We start from the raw sequence: 21,344 nt of genomic DNA on the forward strand, positions 1-21,344 counted from the left end.
CTCCAAGCGGCACTTTTCCGCTCGAGCAAGCGGCACCAAGACTGTGCCAAGAACGCGCCTCGAAAGAAAAGTCACCGGGGCAATGCCTCGGAGGCTAGATACCGTGAAGGGGGCGCGGCGGGGACGGGGTGCAGGGGGAGGAACGTAGAGATAGTAAAAGCAGTGGCAAAAGACGGACCGGAGGATCTTCTCGAGTAAACGATGCCGGGAGATAGAGAGGATCGCGTACGTGCTAAGGTCCGGGGGTGACGGAGAAGGGGGAGGGAGATGGGTGGTTGTCGCAGGCGCGAAAGAGACGAATAGCGACGTGTACAAAAGGAGAAGTGCGGGTGCGGATAGAGACGGGCGCGTAAGGCGGGATGATAGTGCAAAGTGGAAGGCTGCTCCGCAAGTGGCATGGCACGGCGTCGCGGCGGAGCTCGTGGAAGTTATGAGGCCGTGTATTTATCCGGGCTTAACCTACGACCCCGGCAGGCAGCCTCTCGGCTCGCGACGTGATCGCGTATCGAGCGAGTGGCGCGAGAGACCTAACCGAGCGACGGGAGAGACGCCGAGCGAGACGGTGAGTTATGCCGAGTTGGCTGCGGAAAGCGAACGGGGGGCAAGAGGGGGAATGACGAGAGGAGAAGGTGCTCTCCAGCAGGGAGGAAAGGTGGAGCAGGTCGCGCCGCTGAAACCACCCCGGAACTAACTGTTCGTATAAATTTGTACGGATTCGCTCGCGCTCGAGTGTAAGAGAGATATGGCCGGTGCCAAAGTCGGCCCGGTCGAACTAACGCGGTATTGCGCGCCTCACCTTCCCCGCGTCACGCTCTCGCTCGGCGTCCCGGGAGTCGGGTGAACCGAAAATGAAATTGGAAGCGCGATCGCGAATCGTCTTTGACTAGAAGACTCCATTAGAAATTGAAAATCCGACCTTTCGTTATATTAAAAGACGGGAAACTGCGTTGGGTCACGCTGCGTTTTAGAGAGAGGCTATCAACGACACGTTTATTCGTTGCGCAGATATATTTCCGAGAAATGTGTTTATATGGGATAATATTAATATTCCGCATTCTTAGTGCGAATATACGCGCTAGGAAAGTTTCTCATTAGCGTAATTCTGCATGACGAGGCTCCGTTATGTATTGCGAAATGTATTTTCATATGCAGGTACTCCTGTGAATCCGAGAACCGACAGACGGTGCAACCTGCAAGTCGCACGATTCGCATATAAATAACTTGTAAAAGTATACAGATGACTTTAAAAATATGTTATAGCGATCCATTTTTAACCCTGAAATGCTACCCTGGCCACTCTATTTTTTTATGTTCGATTTTGGGATATAACATATCAATTTTAAAGCAGTTTTTCAAAACTATACGTCAACATTAAAGAAAAAATAAACTAAAAATATTTGTCAAAAGTCTATATTTAAATTTGTACATTAAAAAATTACTTTAAGTCACTTTAACCCAGTGTTCCATTTGTAGGTTAAATCTAAATGTAAAAAAAAAAAATAAATAAAAAAATAAAAATCACTGCACGACAGTTTGAAAATTAGGTCTTCGGTCGTTCTATTCTGATTAATTTTTTCTTATTTTCTCACACGCAATAAAAAAAAAATCGATAATCGGGACAGTGAACAGAACTGCAAAACAGTTTGGAAACGCAATGACGAGTAGATGAGCGGTCGAACTTTCGTTTCGGAAACACCGGGCGAGAAGAAAGCGCGTCTGGCGTCGCGACTCGTTGCAGAACGAAAATCTGGAAGTAGTAAAGGGCCGATTGTGTCAGACGGTGCGCGAGCGACGCAGCTCGTCGTTATCGGCGATGGCGCACGTGAACCGGAATAACCGATAAGCAGCGAGATATATATATATATTTTTTTTTTCCTCGGCGCTATTGAAAATAAACCGAAACCCTTCGTGCCGAAATCACATTGGATTCATCGAGTTTCTTTTCCACTGCGCATCGAACTCCGGCACTTATCACCGCACGGCTGAGAAAGAATATTTTAAAAGAATACTTAAAAATTGAAACGCAAAAAAACGTCAACGAGGCATAAATCAGAATATTTGCAATTTGAAAGAAAGTAGCAGCCGTATAAAAACTTATTACGCACAAGTGACTGCAACTATCTCAAAATTATAAAGAAATAACAGCGAAGTATTTCCCGTTCGAATAAAATCGTCCTTGTTTTCTAATTATTTTTAGAGCACGTTTTAAATTGCGGCGAATGTAAAATATAATTTTGGTAACACCGAAGCAAATACAAAATGCGCGTCCGTCCGGGTTTATTTTCATTATCGCACATCTAGTTATGCGGGATAGCGCAATCAAGGCAATGTACAATCAGACATCACCAGACACGTGCGCCACACACACCGGACGCGAAGCGTGAAAGCCCGCCGCGACGCGTATCGTAATGACGGCCGCTTCACCCTTTGGTCTACGCGATAATGCGCATTCGTAATGCTCACCTCCTCCCTTTCCGAAGAAGAAAAAAAAAAAAGAAAGAAGCTTTGTGGGCTGCCCTCAGCGCCGAGCTCTCTTTCGGTTTCCGGCCAACGATTCCAGATACCGGGGAACGCGAGCCGTTATCACGGTTCCATCGACATCGATATCGTTATCGGCCGGTCAGCGGTGGCCGCTCTTCACGTAATTCAGCGAAATTAGCGAAATTGTCGGAAACCGCATTTCCCAATGAATCCGCCGTGTTTTGCGGCCCGCCCTTTCTCGTATCCGCCGCCTCCCTTTTAGCGATTACAGGTAACAGACAGCCGCCGGATGTCGCGTTTCAAAATTGATCAGTCAAAGAAGGAAATAGAAATAAAGAGGAATAAAGCGCGAGAAATGAGAAAAAAAGGATAGAGTTATAACAACCAAAAAAAAAAAAAAAAAAAAAAAAAGGAGAAAGGAACAAAATAAAAGAACCGCGAACATCGGGAAAGCATCTCTCTGTTTGTTGCACAAATGCGCGAATCGCGGCACGTGATCGTTAGAGTCGCGTTGAAGGCTCTCGGCGATGTCGTAAAGTGGAACGCGGGGCAATCGATAGCGAACTGTCTGCGATGGCAGAGCGAGCTGTGCTTCAACTTTAGATTGGGAAGATCCCGTGTTACGTCATCGCTTTGTCCCTTCGGCCCTTCGACGCCCGGCTTTAGTGGTTGATGACATATCGACCGGATCTACGATCTCGGCGCATAATGCTCTTAACGCACCTATTTAAAACGTTACGCGCCGTCGTTCGCCGGCGAAACGTATTTCGCGGCTTCGGAATAAACCCCGTAATTGCCTCTGAAACAGCGCCCGCGAAACGTAAACGCGGACGCCCGGGATTATAAACGCTGATCGATAATTATAGTCCGGAATGCGTAGCGCGCGGGAACGGCCATAGTATTAACAAATTGTCAGCCATGCGATCGGCGTGCTCGACGTTCGGCATCGGGGAAACGCGAAGAGAAGGGAGAGGAGGGGAGCGAAAATTACGCAGAGTACCCTGCGCCGAGTATTATCGAAAAGTACGATACGGTAGCTATTGCCGCGATACTGCAAATATGCAAATGGCCGAATTAGCGGTGACACGATGGATACCGGATTACAACGTGATTTCGACGCGCGAAGATAGTCGGAAAACACAGGGGGCAGGTCGGATTGCGTTAAGTGATGTTAATATATCTTCGGTTCTGCCGAAGCTTGTTCAAACGTGAAATTTGAGAGGGTTAGTATTTTTAACTTTCGAAATTACGGCATTCAACGAGTTTTCTTTCTTTCTTTTTTTTTTTTTTTTTATTGATACGCCAAGCGTATGAGACAAGAATATGTCGAGGATATTTGAAGAAAATAATAGAAACTTTTAAAAAATTCTCGCGTTTATAAAAATTGTCCCGGGTCTGTCGTAACCCAGTGTTCCACTTGCGAGTTAAGAAACGGCTGCTACGTCCGCAGCAAACGCGGCCGGGCATAATTCAACGTCTCGAGCGCAGCTCGTTGATTTATTAATCGTTAAGACTCTCCTCCGACAACACCGACGTCCCGCCCCGCGATGGCCATCCATAAACCCTTTTTCCACCGCACGAGTTTCGATCTCGCCCCCTCGAGTACGTTCGGGCGCATCGCTCAGAAAATGATTAATATAATCGCCAAGTGTCAAGTGGGACGTTCTTGCCGCGTGGCAGAAGAAGCGCCGCCGAGGAAACTCTCCGGCGAAGGCTCCGCTTCGAGCGGCTCCTTTTTTCACGGCGAAACTCTTGACGAGCGCCACTGCAAATGACTCGCCCCGGAAATTCCGTTTGCGCCCGGCAAAACCCGAGAAACCATAATCTCGTGTACCACGTTAGCACGCTGCTAGCGATGGTAGCAACGTGCCGCGGAAGTTACGGCGAAGTCCGTTCACCCCGTCCGTTCGTTCGCTCGCTCGTACGCTCGAGGCGAAGCGCTTTTTACCGGCGCGACGGACGTCACTGCAAACGAGCCCCTCCTAATTGCTAATTTCGGAAAATTCTCCCCTCGCAGCTTCCGCCCTCGAGCAAAAAAATCGGCACGTCCGGCGCACGGCGATCGACCATCTCTTGCGAATTAGTCGGCCCGTCCTTCAGGACGACGTCCGGGACGACTCAGCCTCGATCTCGGGGCGTATATCTCGCAGCACGAAGTCGTCGTAACGCTTGCAACGACGACCCTCCGTTCCCAGAAGGGGCCGACGACCTTTAACTTAATTGCAAACGAGACGTTTTTCCGGAAACTCGTTGCCGTCGACGGGTCTCGCCTTGACGAGTTCGCCCGGGCGTTCCGATTTTCCGCCGTCTTCGTCACCGCGTGCTTCGAACGTTAATTAAGGCGGGCGTGCACTGGGGAAGTAATTAATAGCGAGAACAATAGGCGTCCGCGGTTGTATGAAAATAATAATCGGAGGGAAAAAGTTCTGAAAGAAAGTCCCAACGTTTCCTTAAATAGCTCGCGGTTGCTGGGAAATCGTTACTTTTCGCCGATCGCGCTCTCGGAATCTTTATGATTAATCCTCAAACGGCACACTATCCTGGCCGCTCTGCTTCTCTGCTTGTGTCCAATCGGTTATCAATCTTAAAACGTTTTTGATTTAATCAATATGCCAAACATTAAAGAAAAAAGAAATTCTTTTTTAATGATTCTAAAATTAATAAAAAAAAAAGAAAGTTTTAAAAGAAAAATCTAAAGCAAGTTCTGAGTTGCTGTAATTCAACGTCTTTTTTCACGCATACTTAGAATATTCGTTTATCTCGTGCGTTACATCGCCGAAAGCTCTGATTCCGTCGATTTTCAACGCGAAGCGTACGCTTCGACGCTCAAGAAATAAAAAAGAACGTCCCACGTTTCGCGAATAATCTTCACCTTCCTCGTAGTGGCTTTCCCGCTTCTTCGAGCATTTGCATTGCAAACGTCTTACGTCACGCGGTCCTTTTCAAGTATCCCGGCCACTTGTTCAATCTGACGGCAGTTACTTAGGAGACAACGCCTCGGAGGTGCTCGAGAGTCATCAGAGAGCGGCGCCGGCGAGGAGGAATTCGCGAGACAATTATATTTGATGGATGGTCCAGGCGGGCTGCGCGCCGCTGTGCAGTCAGATACACCGAGGAAATGGAGAACGCACGGGCGGAGAACAGAAGTGACGAAGACGCCGTCGGAAGTTCAAGACGGCAGCTCCAATTTCAAGCGTTCCGCGAAACAAATGGCTCCGTACTGCTCTTTCTAATTTCTCGATCTTTTCTCCTCGCGCGGCGCGTGCAGCGACGCATAATACAGTACACGTATATGTATATTGCGCTTCACCGGCTTAGCGCGTTTCGAAATGATGAATTATTCATTTCATTTGTCCGAGATTGCGCAAAGGATGAGCAAAGGGATCCCGGCGTATCTCGCGCGCGCAAATATTTGTCATTACAAGATTACCCGACAATGAACTTAGCGGCTGGCGGTGCACGGTTAGCGCCCGCCGTGATACGTTATCGTGCATAGATAGCGAGATGCATTCGATAATGTTAGCGGAGTAAGTGGAGCACATGGGAAAGGTAAAATAAAAAACAAAAAATAAAAACGTGAAATTAACTCTCAAATGGAACACGGTCAGGGCAACCCGATACGATTTGTAAACCGTAAAAGTTAAAAACTTCCTTTTGTTCTTTTCAAATATCTCTACAATATTATATTACCTTGATACACTTATAATTAAAAAAAAAATTTTATTAAACAGGCTCACTAGTTAGTTAATTTCTATTTACTTGCATCTCGATATTTAAATGATTAATGCACTTAAGTTTAATATTTATAATTTAATTAATTTTTGCGCGCTATTTTTATCGCTGTACGCAAACTTAATTGTAACGGTCGATCAATAATTCTTCAGGAATTCAATTTGCGCAAAATTATCATACCGGCATATATACATTTCCGATAGTTTTTAAATATATTTTTATTTCATTCTTCCGAAGAATGAAATTCCAACTTAGAATTCTGCTCTTTGGAATTAATTGCCGTAGTGTGAACTGCACGGGGCGGCGGTCTCGACCGCGTAATAAATACAAAAGGATACGTTCGGGCCGCTGCGTTTTAATGCATCGCGTACGCGGGAATGTGCTACGTAAGGGCAGATAAGAATTTAAATTACCAGACTGCCGCGGTTGGCTCGCGTTTAATGTACGATATTAATGAATGTTGGCGTCTCTGTTCTCGCGCCGCTAAATATTGCACCGGGAAAGGATATCTGCAGGACCGGCGCGCATCGCGCAAAATTATTGCATCCGTATGCAACCCGGGGATTTCATTTATCCCGCGTTTCATCCACTCGCTGTAAAACTCGCGCGCTCCCGCGCGCTACAAGTGGACGTCTATCGGGGTTAATTTGTTGAATGCGACGGCACTATAGAGAGTTACAACTACTAAATGAATTAAACTTTAATTGCATTCGAATTGCGTCGCTCCAATTCCGAGTTTGTCACAATAACCCGCGAGCGAGCGCGCATGCACGAGGTAAACATAGATATACGTCTAATTATTTAAAACAAATCTTTTTCACGTGGAACAAGCAGCGTTAATTAGTTGCGTTAAGACAGTGTCTTCGCATGCCAGGGGGAAACAATTGTTTTTTTTTAATTATGTTAATATATATTTTCTTTAAATGTTTCCTTTAGGTAAAAAGTATTATTCGTTTTACTCCGGCAAATTAATTTAATTTTATATAAATACGCAAAGTAGAAGTAAAAACAAGTCTAAGGTTAAATTTAAAGCGTCGGGAGTTGCAAATAATTATTACGTAAATTTATTACAATTTTAATAAACGCATTAATAAAATATATCGTTTGAGGTATAAACGTACGATTGGAATAAATGTCTCTCGGTTTGGAGGCGACCGACGTTTTATGATCGCGAGAATTTTGTCGGGCGGCGAAACATATCAATCATCAAGTATGACGAGTGGGATATTGATTTGATCGACTTGTCCGACCGTCTTCGAGAAATCGCCGCCCGCCTTGGAATCATCGGCGACCCTCGGCGTTTTTTCTTGCCCTCTTTCATTCCCGAGCGATTCGCCATTCCCCGGTCCAGATATCCATAATCCCCAAGGGGGGAATAATTTTTCCCTCGGCTGGCGGCTTGCCGGTGACACATTTTGGATGTCTATTAATCTCCGGCTGATGTGCCGCGCGGATAACGGCCGACAATGATCGCCGTTGTAACGCGAGACGCGCGATTCCACGTGTCACCTGACAATTATTATAAAAGATGATGCTTGTTACCGGCCGCCGTTTCGTTCTCCGCGCTTGTCTCCTCTGCGCGCATCGCTTTGCCTAATCGCGATGATAATTTTACGTTGTTTAGTCGGAGTAAATCATACGCACGTGCATATATTTTTACACAAATTCTACCGAGCTTATTATTAAAGGGAAAAAAAAAAAAAAAAAAAACACTAAATAAATAAAATAAAGTAAAATAAAATTTGAAAAAAAAGTAGTCTTCGCATTAGCTACTGAAACTTATCACCGGAGAAAGAGATCTACGCGGGACATAAAATATCTTGGGCATCTAACCGGGATCGTAAAAATGACGAAGCGCGACGGTTAAACATGATTTACAGCATGCCGAGAAATATACGCTGCACATATGCAAATGCAGCAATTATTAGAACGAATAAATATAAATAGAAATGCAGGGCGGCTCTAAAAGTCCTGGCAAAAATTTCGGAAAGCGCGATTTTATACATCGCTGGCGTGAGGAATGTTTATATAAATCTGTGTCGGGGAAGCGCCGCCCTTTTGAGTTATAACCCTTCCATTATACCCGGTCGGAAATGCCAGCTGCACTCGGACCGAAAGGATCCGAAGGGCAGTGATGTAGTGCACGCAGCGACGTGTCTCGCAAAAATAATGCCTCGCCTCCTCTTCTCCGATGTAAATACCACCCATTCGGTCTATCCTTTCGTCGAAATCGCGCCGATTAACAATACCATTCGCGTCCGATGTTGAAAAATCGGGAGAAGAGCAGCGGGGCTCGATAATTTCGCAGGAAGCTCGTACGTATCCGGCGGACCTCCCGCGGAATTGCCGATAAAATCTTCGAGTGAGAAAGCGGCCGAGTAGTTGTTAGCAGTCGAGGGAATTATTGCTCGCGAAATTTGTCCGACGCTCGCATCGATCAGCTCGTTTTCCGGAAGGTATTTCAAATTCAGGGCACGACTGCCGGAGGCCGCGGCGACGAAAGCTCGGCCGGGAAGAAGGGGCGGCGCGGAAAGCGCCTTTTTGAGACGAGAATCCTCTGGGACGCGGGCGGGCCCCAGCTTCCACGAGGGACCGGTGTAAAGGGCGCGAGACAAGGGAGCCCCGCGCGACGGATCGAATGGAAATGTAACGCGGGGAAGGAAAGGAAAAAAAAAAAAAGAAAAGAATCGCATCCCCCTCGAACGTCTCTCACCTCGCGGAATTATGAAAGGCGCCTCCTCGGAATGCATAATTAAATTTCGCCCTTTATAACATATCTGGCGAGCCCTTTTCTTTTTTTTTTTTCCGCAACAGATACATTTGAAAATACTTCACGACGCACGGAATCGCCCTGCAATTGAATTAATCTCTTTGTTTACCCTTTGTGATGGGGTTCCTTGGAAAAAGAGAAAGAGACGCGTCCCGCGGCCGAGAGAAACGTATTGCACCGTCCGCAATTACGAGAAAATAGGAAGGGCCCTTCTTGGCCGCAAGGAGGATTTATTTGTCAATTAAGAACGGTAGTACGAGCTAATTTCAGAAACACGGCAATCCGTTTCCACGGTATTGGTAACGCCTCTTGTGAATCAGAGAGATTTATCGAGTCTTACGTGCTTTGTTAATTCCCAATTGAAGCGCATGGTTACAGTAACCCAAGAGAATTTTTAAATGTTAGAATTTTTTTTTCCCCCTTTTTTTTTTATTGAAACTTTCTTTCATTTTCAATCTCTACTTCTGGTGTAGTTAAAAACGTCGGCTACCTACTTTTCGACGTAAAAGAAATATTATTTTTTAATTCGTCTACGTATCGTAATAAATTTATTTTTCCAATAAAAACTTAATTTAAACATTTAGGTGAAGGCGCGTTTCTTTCATTAAGTTTCACCTTTGCTCGTTTGAACAAGGCGAGCGGTTTGCTGTCGCGTTGAAAAAGTGATTCATTTAGTCGAATATTCGATATAGTGTTAAAATAATATTCGGCATAAGCTTTTTTGTAGCTCGTGAATTTCCAGAGCGATCATAATAAACAAAGTCGGTGGCCTTCGCTCGAGCGTAGGCTCGCGCGATATTTCCCCCACCACTCCCACGCTCCTTATCACGTACGCGCTGAGGCTCGGTACGTACGTCGCTGCGCGCAGTCGAGTGATGAGTCGCGCTAGGGGTCGAGCACGCACGGCGTACGCAGCACGTGTTTCCAGCTTTACTAAAAGTAATAAGCGTATTTCACGAATAAATATCGTATCCCGAAGCGAAATTACTTTCTTCCGTGCATGCTTCATACGTGGAGAGCACTTATTTGTTCTGGTTTCTCGATCACTATTTGTCTTTGATTTTTAATAGTAAAGTATTGCGATTCGCCTCGCGGATACGATCTCGCGGTGGGCGGGCTCTTAGGTATCTTAATTGAATCTGCATGTTAACCATGATACTAATCACGACAAATCTTTTTTTCGTTTCAGATAAAGATCCGGAGGAGAAGGGAAAGTGTCGTTATCGCCGATAAATGAATAAACGAACCGCAGTCGGTTCGTCGGTTTGTTCGCGAGTGCCGTACGAGGTCGCGCGGTTTTAACTTATCCGGTTATCGCGAGTGTTTTGTGGGCCAAGGAGGATCCGTCTCGTCATTCTGAGAGGAGGAGGAGGCCTCGGATAGGCATCTCGCATCGGCGGAGCAACCCCTGGGTAAGAATCATTTCTCCTTTGCACGTAATAGCTTTTCCGTTTAAGCAAAACATAATTTTATTTTTTATTTTTTTATTAATAAATTATTTAGAGACGCGTATACATTTTTTTTACGGTAGAAACGACTTTTAGCATCGCTATATTAAATTTTTCTACTTTTTTTGTTACAGATCATCATTGCCGTAAACTCCGCTGCTGCGCATCGACCGGTGAGTCCTCTATTTCTTTTTATTTTAAATTGAAATTCGGGTGGGAAATTATTTCAAGCGGAAAATTATATTTAAGAAAAAGAATCGCGGTGAATCGAGCACTCTGTGCAATCGCGTAAAAAGAATTACACGAAATGTACCCCAAAATATAAAAAAGAAATAGAGCGGACGAGATATTGTGTCATTTTAAAGTCGAATATAATGAGAAAATCAATGTCTACGTGGCTAGATGTCATTTCTCTTGAGGAATATTCGGCGTCTTTATCGGCGTCGCTCGTATCAGCGTCTTCCCCGCGAATTATCCGATCGGAACGATAAATTCGCCCAATCCCTCGATTAATTGAATCTGGAAAATAACGCCGGGGATTCTGTGGAAGGGTTCTTAACGATTCTCATGGGGACGAAGGGGTAGGTATTCGAAGGTTTCATTAATTGACCAAGATCCGCGCGCAGATTAAAGCGATTCGCACTAACGGCGGAGTCGCGGGGTGGCGAGAATGAACTGCAAATCTCGCAGGCTCGGCTGAAATCCGCACCGTGGAATTATCGCCGACTAATGACGATTAATATTATTCGTCACATCGAAACTAAACCGCGAATTCAAACTATTATTCGTCTAAAAAAAGACTTGATCTCGAACACGCAAAAGATACACATTTCCAAGTCAACGCTTTACTTTTATACGCCGTGCCGTATAAAAGTTTTCCGTACAATTTAATTTAATTTATTTACTCAAATTTTCGTGGTAATTTAATATAAACCAAACGTGTGTTAAAAAGTAACACATATAATAATTAAAGAGCCACCGCAAAAGCTTAATATTTTGTCCTCGTAGTTCATGTATAAAATAGAGTCGTCAAATATTTACGTTGGCATTAAATTAATACAAAAGCTTTCTACGTGGAAAAAACTTTCACGCAAACGCGAAGTCTCTTTTACCGCGCGTTAAATATCTTTCGTCCCTTCGTGCGTGGAAGCGTCGATTAAAAAAAAAAAATCGATATCGCGTAAAGTGTGACGTTTGCGTCGCGGCTTTTCGTGTATTTCGGAGAAAGGCGCCGGCGGCGGCAACAATTGTTCACGCTGAACGTGACGTCGCACAATTTGCCTGCTACGTACGAAATTGGTTCCCGATGTGTCCCACCGGCGATCCGCCGGCATCCAGCTCGTCCGTGTGCTCGAAACAGCGCGCCGAATTCCGGAATTAACTCCTATTGGATCGCGTCCCAGCCGATTAGCGGTACTCCGGGGACTTCATCAGAAATTCACGCTGTAACTTTACGCGCTGCGACACTGCGAGAGTTTCGTTTAGAGTTAATCACCGAAGAGATTTAACTCTCTTCCGTTACACGAACGACAAGCTGTCGCGCTGTATTAACCGTCAACCGCGTTCGCGCGCCACGCAGTATCCCTTATCTCGCGTATTACTATTTCGACGCAACGCTTCGTGTTTATTTTTCATGTATTGCTACTCCCGTTTGGGTGGGGAAAAAAAAAGTGCAACGGATATGTGTATATATTTTTATTTTTTTATTTTTTTTTTATTCGGGCGGACTGGACGATTCTGGTGATTTTATCGAATTTATTTCAACCACGAGGCACGGAGTCCCGTTTAATTTCTCGCCGCATTTGATCCTTTTTTTTTTTTTTTATTTCTCTCTCCCGCGGATCCGATGTGTTTTACATCCGCGTTCGATTTCGCATCTGTCCGAATCTATTGTGGCAGTCGCTAATCGTCGATTACAAGCCGTAGTCCGGGCCGGCTCGATTCGACTCGGATAGCGATTAAAGACTAATCCCGCGCTATAAGGCCGGCGATTAAAATTGTTTATCGGTACACGACAGAAACTCTGACGGTCACTGCCGGATGGAGATAGCGGCTTTACAAATTTTGCATACGCGCGTTTATAGTATAAACGCGAACAAAGGGAAAGGAGGTGGGAGGAGGGAAAAGAAAGAGAGAGAATCGAAAAGAGAGGAAGCGGGGGGGAAGGACGGAGGGTTGTTGCAGCAAGCTTTCAATAACATGATGCAGATCCATTTTCAAAATTAAATTTTACCTTCTGTATATTACGCGCAGCCTCCGCTCTTACTTCATTTTCCGGATTTTCTTTATGCCGCGCTCACTCGTTCGCGTTTCTCACTGATCACAGAACACTTTTTCGATTTCCTCCAACGGCTGCCGCATAATATTGCCTCGAATATTTCGCTCTCAATTGTCAAAGAAGGAACGAACGCAATTTACGTATACGCGAGGTAATAAATAAATTTGTCCAACGTCGCAAATATGCCGTGCACTTTTTTTAAACAAGTAGGATCCTTAATATTAACGACAAAATTTCATGACAAATTTGAATAACAAAGCGCATACACATTGGTTATAATTAAAACTCCCAATCGAAGGAGATTAATTAGTCCTTCGACGGACTCGCGAATGAATTGTCGCGCATTTCGACGGAACTCGCTTTGTGTCTCGCAGGAGGGGAAAAAAAAAGAAAAAGAGAAAGGTCGAGGTAAAGAGCAAACGAGTCTTATTACCGGGTGCAACGAAAATACTGAGATCCAAGCGAGAGAAAGGCGAGTCGCGAAATAAGATGTACAGAGGAGGAAAAAATAACGAGATCGAGAGGGAACGGGCGACCGGGTCGCGCGCGGGCACGCCTCGAAATCCCGCGGGAAACGGACGTTAACTTCGTCGTTTAATTTCAGTCCTCCGCTACGGGTCAGGGATAATCCGACGTTCTTCAGGCGGGAGTGTAATTTTCCAGACGCGGGGAATTTGCCGCGTCGCGCGCGACGCAAGAAGAGTCGGGCGACAAATACCGGAGATTGTGCCCGGCGTCTTACCGTGCACTTCGCCGCTCGAAAGAAGCTTAAGAAGCGCGGCGTTAAAATTAAAGCTACATCCGGGTAGAATCCTAAAATTATTTTTTACACAAATCCAATGTAGGTAACATTAGAATAAATTTTAATATAAAAAAAAAAAATTTATATATAATAGAAATTAGAATAAATTAATATAATAAATTACATCGATCCGTAAAAAAAGAAGGGACGAGAGTTGCTAAAAGAAAACACGAACAAGAGGGCGAAAGTTTCACGATCGTGGGCCGTATGTTCGGTGGACGTCGAGATCCAAAGAGGGAAAGGGTCGGCGGAGATGGACGAGCGGTCGGAAAAGGGACGCGAAAATCCGAGATCCGCTCCGTCTCCGCGGAAATATTTTCTTGGGCATCCGAGCTCGAGATCGAGCTGCTCTTGAGAAAACGCGGGGGTGGGAGGGGGGATGGAGAGAAGGAGAGGCGGTAAGGTAACGGCGGACGAGAGAGAGATTCGAGGTTGAAGTCTGAGCCAATCAGTGTCTCTTCGAAGCTTTTCACCCTGCCGCCACTAGACGCGGAGGAGAAGGTAGGGCGGACACGGACGAGGGTAGAAATAACATAATAAGGAATGATTTTATTTCCGTCTATATATCGGCACGCTCTCTCGCGCGCCGGCGGTCGTTTCTAATTTTATTTTCGCCGCACTTCCACGGTGGCCGCCTGTCGTCATCGACGCGGCTCGACGAGGGGAAGACGCTCGCTCGCTCATCCATTTTTCATTGTTCTCGGTTTTTTTCTCTTTTTTTTTTTTTTCTCTTGAACGAAAATCTGGAAACGGAAGAAGATAAAAGACTCGGGAAGCAACGACGAAAAGACGCGGCCGATAGTTCCTTCCTCGAACTCTCGCTAAACAGAGATACCTCCCGGGATAGAAGTTTTCTCTCGCACATTTATCTCCGTTTTATTAATTGTACAGGCGACGGTTGGTTGTTAAAAAAAAAAAGAAATAAAAAAAATTCCGAACATCCCATCGGATTTGGGTGCCACTCGAGATCTCGCGCTCGATTCCGTCGACGTCGTCGAAGGCGAGAGATTTGCCCCGGGTCTTCGAGTGCTTCAGAATCCGGGCGGGCCCGGTAAATAATGGTTCGTGGCGGGTGTCCCGAGTAGGAACAAAAAAAAAAAAAAAAAAATTGGAAAGAAAGGAGAAGAAAAGAAAGGAAAAAAAAAACGGGGAGGGGAGGGAAGTCGGACGTCGGGAGAATAAATTTGAATGCGGTCTTGCCGGCGCGACGGCGACGTGGCCGTAATCGAATGATATTCAAATTTAAATGCTCGGCGCAATAAAGTGTTTAAGAATTTAAAACTTTATTTGACTTTCAAAGTGGCTGCGCGTTGCCCCCCTTCGACTCCCCCTTTCGCGTCTCCGCGGCCTGAATTCCCCGGGACAGGACAGAGACGAAACCTTTGGGAGAACCGTGTGACCTCTCGCTGCTCCCCCGGCGTCCCTCACTTCCGTCTTACGACCCGAGGAAGACGAAGAGTTTGCAGTTAATTTCGCATCTCGTCGCCTTCGCCGCTGTCGTTTCCTCCTCGCCATCGGGGTGCCGCGCGATTCCGCCGGACGTTAATAGGACTATCACACAGGGAGGAAAGTACCCTCCTCGCTCACTGATACCACCGGCGGCGGATGGAAATCCCGTCGTTCGTTTTAACGTGTGCTCGTTACGTTGGCGCGTTCCCCGCCGCCTAAGAATTTGACGCGCCGCGCGAATCGCTCTCTCGATCATCCTCGCAGAACCGAGGGAGCATCACTTTTAAACCGGGGGATTGAACGTTGACTGTTCCACTTATTCGCGTACGCCCTGACAATTCCTTTCGGCGGAACCCGAGAAAATATCGCCGAGATTAATTTGGTTGAATAGAAACGAGATTCTGACTGCTGAAAAACTATATTCGTGTAATAAATATATGTATATTATCACTCGTTGATTTGACCCATAATTCTGTTAAAATTCTTCTTAATTGTGGATAACGAGAAGAAATAAAAGTATTTTTTTTTAACATGTAGAAATAAATATATATATATAAAATAATAAAATTCTATATATTTTAATAAAATTAAATTTTAAATTCGGTAAAAAGGTAAGCGTTTATATGACACAAACATTAATTTTGGAGTTTATATTCCGTCGTACATATTGATCGTTTTTATTTTTTTATTAACCTTTTTTTTTGTTTTTAAATCCGTGACTTTTAATGAAGCATATGATGTGCAATTAATTAGAACACGCTCGTGAACGTGAACGCCGAGCGTAATTTTTCTCCGCGGCTTAATTAACGACTGCCATATCTGCAAATACATATCTACGCTTCCACATTCGCCGCGCTGTAAATTCTCGCGTGTGGCACGTGTACGTATACACGTGCATGCAAGAGGCAGGGACGTGTGTTCGCGAGCATACGCGAGCGCGCCGTAAATTTTCGACTACGCCATCGAGTCCATTTCAATAAAATTTTTGCGATAAATCATCGGTGCGCGCTTCGATCGGCCAAGTGAATTCGGCGTGCCTTTTTCCACAAAGAACTTCACGCCGTTCTTCTCCGGTAAACGGCCACTCACGCAATTATTTCGCGTGACGTACGACAAGAAAGATCGCGCCCTATTTGTGTACTTTGCAATTTATGCGCGAATTTAGTTACGCGCGGACCGATAAATATTCGTCCGGCGGATAAAATGTTTTTTTTTTTTCTTTTTTTTTTCCATATTGATTTCAGAGATAGTCATGCACGCCCGCGTTTGTTTGCCGAACAACAATTGTAAAAGCTATGGGAATAAATCCTGTGCACTTTCAGAAATGAAATTTGTCAGGACCGTTTTGTTTTCTATTTCCCGCCGTCGGGCGGCGAGCTCTCGGAACGTGTTCCAGTTGATTACTATTAGTAGTAGAAAAAAAAATTATTAACAGAGTAATATTTTTTTTTATATTCGTCACAAATTCAAAAAAAAATTTTTTTCTCTTTGTTTCTCTTCTATTTAATTATATCAAATAAATCAATTTTGTGAGATAACAATCTTTATTAAGTATCGTTTTCGAGGTTTAAAAAATCCGTAAACACACAGGAGAAACGATATTTCGTTGGTTCAGGATACTTTTTTAAGGAGTGACTGACTTGAAAGCCAGATCACACTTTCTTTATTAACGTTCCGAAGGCTGACATCGTTCTCGCAGTTATCTAACATTTCTCGCGGCGATGGCGCGTTTTGCCTACCACGACTGATTAAACACGCGAGTGACGTGCCGTCGAAATGTAGCGCATCGGCGGCGTCGACGATCGTCGCAAAATGCGCAAAACAATGTGCCGTACAGTCGCAATGCGACATGGAACACTTTCGCGCGCGAAGTATGCTCGAGCACGTTAATTCACTCGCTGCATCGAATGCACTCGGCGTGTCATTTTGTCGTCCGCACGTATCCCGACTTGTGTTCGTTTGACGCAGCAGCGCCGCGCGAGTTAACTAACGGCATGCATTTCGAAAGATAGTACGGAGATCAATTCTCCATGTAGATTAACTAACGTCTTTGAAAATTATTATTAAAAATTATTATTTAAATTATTATCAATTTTTTTTTAATAAATACAATCGCTAACGTGCAGTTATACCTTGCTTCCACTCGTCTTTTTTTTTTTTTTGTTATCTACGTGTAATTAAAATTAACAAATTGTGCAAATTCGAATCGATCTCGCGTTATTCACCACGTATTATTTTTCTCACATTACCACTTGATTAACCGTTGAATAACAGAGAATCGCCTGTGGCGTTGATTGCAATGGATCACAGCTCGCGTAATCAACTCCTTTAACGCCACGTTAATGCACTCGAGGACGAGACGCGAAGACCCGGGGCAACAGACCTCGGCCATTTTTTTTCGGAAAATCCAATTTGGCGGGCTAGACGGTGCCGGCGGCCGCGGGACCGTACATATTTTATTATGCAGTTCGTAAAGGGACCGCGGACGAAACACGCGAAAGGGAAAAAGGGCGAAGGGGCCGAGAAATAAAAATGCTACGGGGTGAAAGGGACGCGAGAAAATAAACGCGGGACAGCCCGTCGGTTGTCTCTATTTTCCGCGGATTGTTCATAATTTCTCGTATCACGAAGTCGGCTAATTCAACATTGCACTCGCGGTCAATTCCGATAGCAAATATAATGAAGTTCTTAAATAGTAATCGAGAATGAAAGAAACAGCGAGAGAGATCGAGAGAATAAATTAACAGCGATGGAACACGTCGATCGGAAACTGTATTTATATTTCGATGAGGATTTGCCCGCGTGTATTTAATCGATTTGGTAATACTTTTGGCTAGAAACCGTTAACGCAACTTGGAGAGGAAGACAGCCGAAAGAACTCGATTGTTAAGAAAGATAATCATTTCAATTAAAAATGTAGAACTTAAAGCGGAATCAATATTGCTGACGTATCGGAACCAAAAATAAAGCCAGTAATATAACGCGAACGAATTGTTAAAAAAAATTAAAAACAATTGAGTATGATTTTTTAAATTCAACAATTTTGTTTAATTATATGAATAAAATATTTAGAAAATTATAAAATATCTTCTCACTCTGTAGAGATGTTTTGTATAATATTAATTATTTAAATATAAAAAATAAATCTGAAGAAATAAAGAAGGAAAACGTTCAAAGCATCTTTATGTAGTAAAATTAAAATTAAAATTGTTAAAAAAGAAATCACAAAAAAATTGACACTGCGTTTTTGATATAAATTTAAATATTACAATGTTATTTAAATGTTTTGATATAATTAAAAATATTTTTTCGCACATTCTTCAGTGGATTTTTTTGACAAGATCATACTATAGGAGTTCGATAATACCCGCTGATTAAAGCGCACCGAGCTCTCGATTTACACTACGAAAAGTCCTCGAATATCTTAATCCGTCTGTATGAAGAAAGAGACACAGGAAATACCGTATTTCGTTCGTGTTTGTCCGGATCTTCGTACTTTTTCTTCTTAGCGTCGTGTCAATCCCCGGGCTTTCATCGTAAAGCTTGCGGATTGCGCGGGACAAAGAGAATCGGGGGAGCGAAGAACGCGTGGGACATTGCGATAGGGATCGTAATCCATGCACTTCCATGAACGTTCGCTCGCGCTTACGATTTGTACCTAGCGGAAAAAATAACGTCAAACGACTGAGCTCGGGCTCGGTCTCGAAATGTCACATAGAAATGCACTTTTTATTCTCGTAAAAAGAAAAGAAAAAAAAAGGAAAAAAAATAAGGGTTTATGCCAATAAAACTAAATGTGCAGCATCGTAAATTTTCATATGAATTTCGAATTTTGTAAAACGTTCGTGATTGTAAACTTGCAATTTTCAACAAGAAGAACAAGGGTTTTTTTTTTTTAATAAAAATATTCTTTGAAAGAGGGAACTTGGTGCGTGGGCTTTTTTAAAATTAATCTGAGATTCGATTCTTTTCGCGGAGAGGATAACGTATCCCGGATACACCTGACGATACGTTTCGAGACTGTTTTAACGCGCGCAGGGAGCCTCTTGATTGCCAGCTTATTTTGAAGAAAGGATAACTTTTAGTCCCCGAATCCGACTATATTTGACATTCGAGAGCGGCTTGATTCCGCGCGGTATTAGATAGGCGAGCGACGGGATCGAAAAGCGGATTCAAATCGAAGAATAAACAAGGGAATCGAGATTCCGAGTTTACCCAGTGTTTACGGAGCCCTTCTTTCTCGCGGAAGGAAGCAGTCCTCTTCACAGAAACACGAATAATTTCGGCAAACACCAAGTCGTGGATTACGCGGCACAAAATCGCTTCCGCTTTTGCGCATTTCACCCCCGCCTCCGATGTCTCTCTTCTTCCCTTTTGTGGTCGTTTTTTTTTCTCCTCTCTTTCTCTCTCTCTCTCTCTGCAAGAACCTTAACGAATTTATACGAAGTAACTCCGGGACGCCATTATTAAAATGAAAATTTATGCATCCGGCTTTCAACCCTCTGATCCAATTTCATAAACTGAAATTTCCAGCCGGGGACCGGCCGGGGGTAACAATGGCGTTCATGGGTGACCGCACGCCGTCGTGGTACGTGCACAAATACGTGGAAATCATGGAGTGCGACCGTTATAAAACTTTTTATGCCTTTGAGACAGACAACGCGCAGCCCCGAGACGTAGATTAATGGGTATCGCCTCGACATTTGTACAATTTTTTTTCTTTTGCAAAACGACGCTAACTCTTAAACGACGCTCTGCCCCAGTTACCGTTTCTATTCACCGTACCACGGGAACCAATGTATTAATTCTCAGCCGAATGTTAACAAGCAGATAGACATACCACGCAGGTAGCGGAGCTCCGTAACGCTTCGAAAAATAGTTAAATTTATATTTGACGAACAAAGCTATGTCGTTTCACGCGCATTAGCTTTAACGATTAATAATCATTATGCGGAGAGTATTTACGAAGCGTTTTGGGAAAAAGCGTATTAAGCGCGAAAAAAAAATACTAGTTAAAATGTACAAAATAATAAAAATTAAGCGGACATTAGCGAGGGAACAAATTGGTACCGTAAAAAGGCGGCGGCAATTGGGCCGCAACGAGATTTCTGCATTCGTTTTTTAAATGGAGAACCGACTCAACCGTATTTATCGCCAGAAGTATCATGAAATCACGGGCGGGTCCGAAAGCGACTACATTTTTCCCTCGGTGTATCTTTGTGTATCTATCCGCGTGTATGTTGCACTCTTCTCTACCTTTTCTAACCCCAACTTCGAGGGACCGCCGTTTGTACAGCCACCGGTCAGGAAACGAAATCCCGCCGCTTTCTCGGCGCGAGAGGTCGAGTTCATCCGTAGTGCAGTCGACGTTGTCGTCTCCCTTGAAAGTTCCATCGCATCCGGATCGAAGGAATGGGGAGGATCAATGAAAAAGAAAAAAGAAAGAGAAAAAAAAAGGAAAAAAAAATAAGAAGGAAAAGGAAAAAAAGGGACGCGTCGAAAAGGCAGAGTTTAAGGAGAACGATATACGTCCGCGCGATGAAAAGAGCCCCGAACGTACAATGACAAGTACCCCTCTCCCCCTTTAACCGCAAGAGATATCTCTTAACGTTTCTGTAAGTAGAATGACCTCCTCTGAATTTTTATTTCCCTCAAGCCGCTCGACAACTACGATATTCCTCTCTCGTCTCCGGCACGACGTGCTTTCTTCAGGCTCCTCTCATCGCCCGAGTGCGATTCTAACGCGGGAAAATTATATTTGCCGCTAATAAATTTCGCGTAATTATCTTTTGCGACATCCGGCGTGTATTTTCCAGCGAGGAAATTACTTGGCGACCCTCAGCTTTTGATATTTTATCGTTGTTGCTTCTAGATGCTCTTCCCTTTCCCCCCCAAAAAAAATGCGAAAACACGCTCGCGTTTTGCGATACGCGCTGTTTGCCATTTAGTTTTATTTCGGGTTATAGAACGCGAGGGAAATGCAAAAAGGGAATCCCGATTATCCAAGGAATTCGCGAGACGCCGCAGTCACGTGACACGCATAGCGAAAATCGGATGGAAAATTGATGGACGTCGGCGAGACGAGATGGTACTTTTATTAGTAACATTGGCGTGAAATCGATCGACATAAAATTCATAATGGCCTCTCGCGCGATCCCGCTTCTGATCGCGACACATTTTTCCCGCTCAAGGATATTCAACCACCGCGCTCCGTTGCGGGCTTTATTTTCGCCTCGATTCATTTTATTCTCTGACGCGATATTACTCTGCGCCGTCCGAGTAGCGATTTAATTCATAGCGGGAATTACTCTTTAAAAGTAAAAATACGAGTGATAATTGTGGATTTGAAAATCAATTTTCTTTAATCCGTACGGCAGACATTTA

General features: G+C 44.3%; 1 protein-coding gene and 1 long non-coding RNA gene across 3 annotated transcripts in view; one reads left to right on the forward strand and one right to left on the reverse strand.

The window, feature by feature from the left end:
* LOC139106384 (spondin-1) overlaps window positions 1-21,344 on the reverse strand; it is a 179,001-nt gene that overhangs the window by 121,719 nt on the left and 35,938 nt on the right. The window lies entirely within an intron of this gene.
* Window positions 1-21,344, forward strand: part of LOC139106391 (uncharacterized) — a 197,759-nt gene that overhangs the window by 105,746 nt on the left and 70,669 nt on the right. Inside the window, exons 7-8 of one of the 2 annotated variants that reach the window (XR_011546347.1) lie at window positions 10,173-10,395; window positions 10,566-10,604. This is a non-coding gene — a long non-coding RNA (uncharacterized lncRNA). Of the gene's footprint in view, window positions 1-10,172; window positions 11,188-21,344 lie in introns of those variants that run through there. The other variant, XR_011546346.1, reaches the window with a different exon arrangement.

Source organism: Cardiocondyla obscurior, linkage group LG11, assembly GCF_019399895.1.
Source record: "Cardiocondyla obscurior isolate alpha-2009 linkage group LG11, Cobs3.1, whole genome shotgun sequence".
NCBI classification, from domain to species: Eukaryota; Metazoa; Arthropoda; class Insecta; order Hymenoptera; family Formicidae; genus Cardiocondyla; species Cardiocondyla obscurior.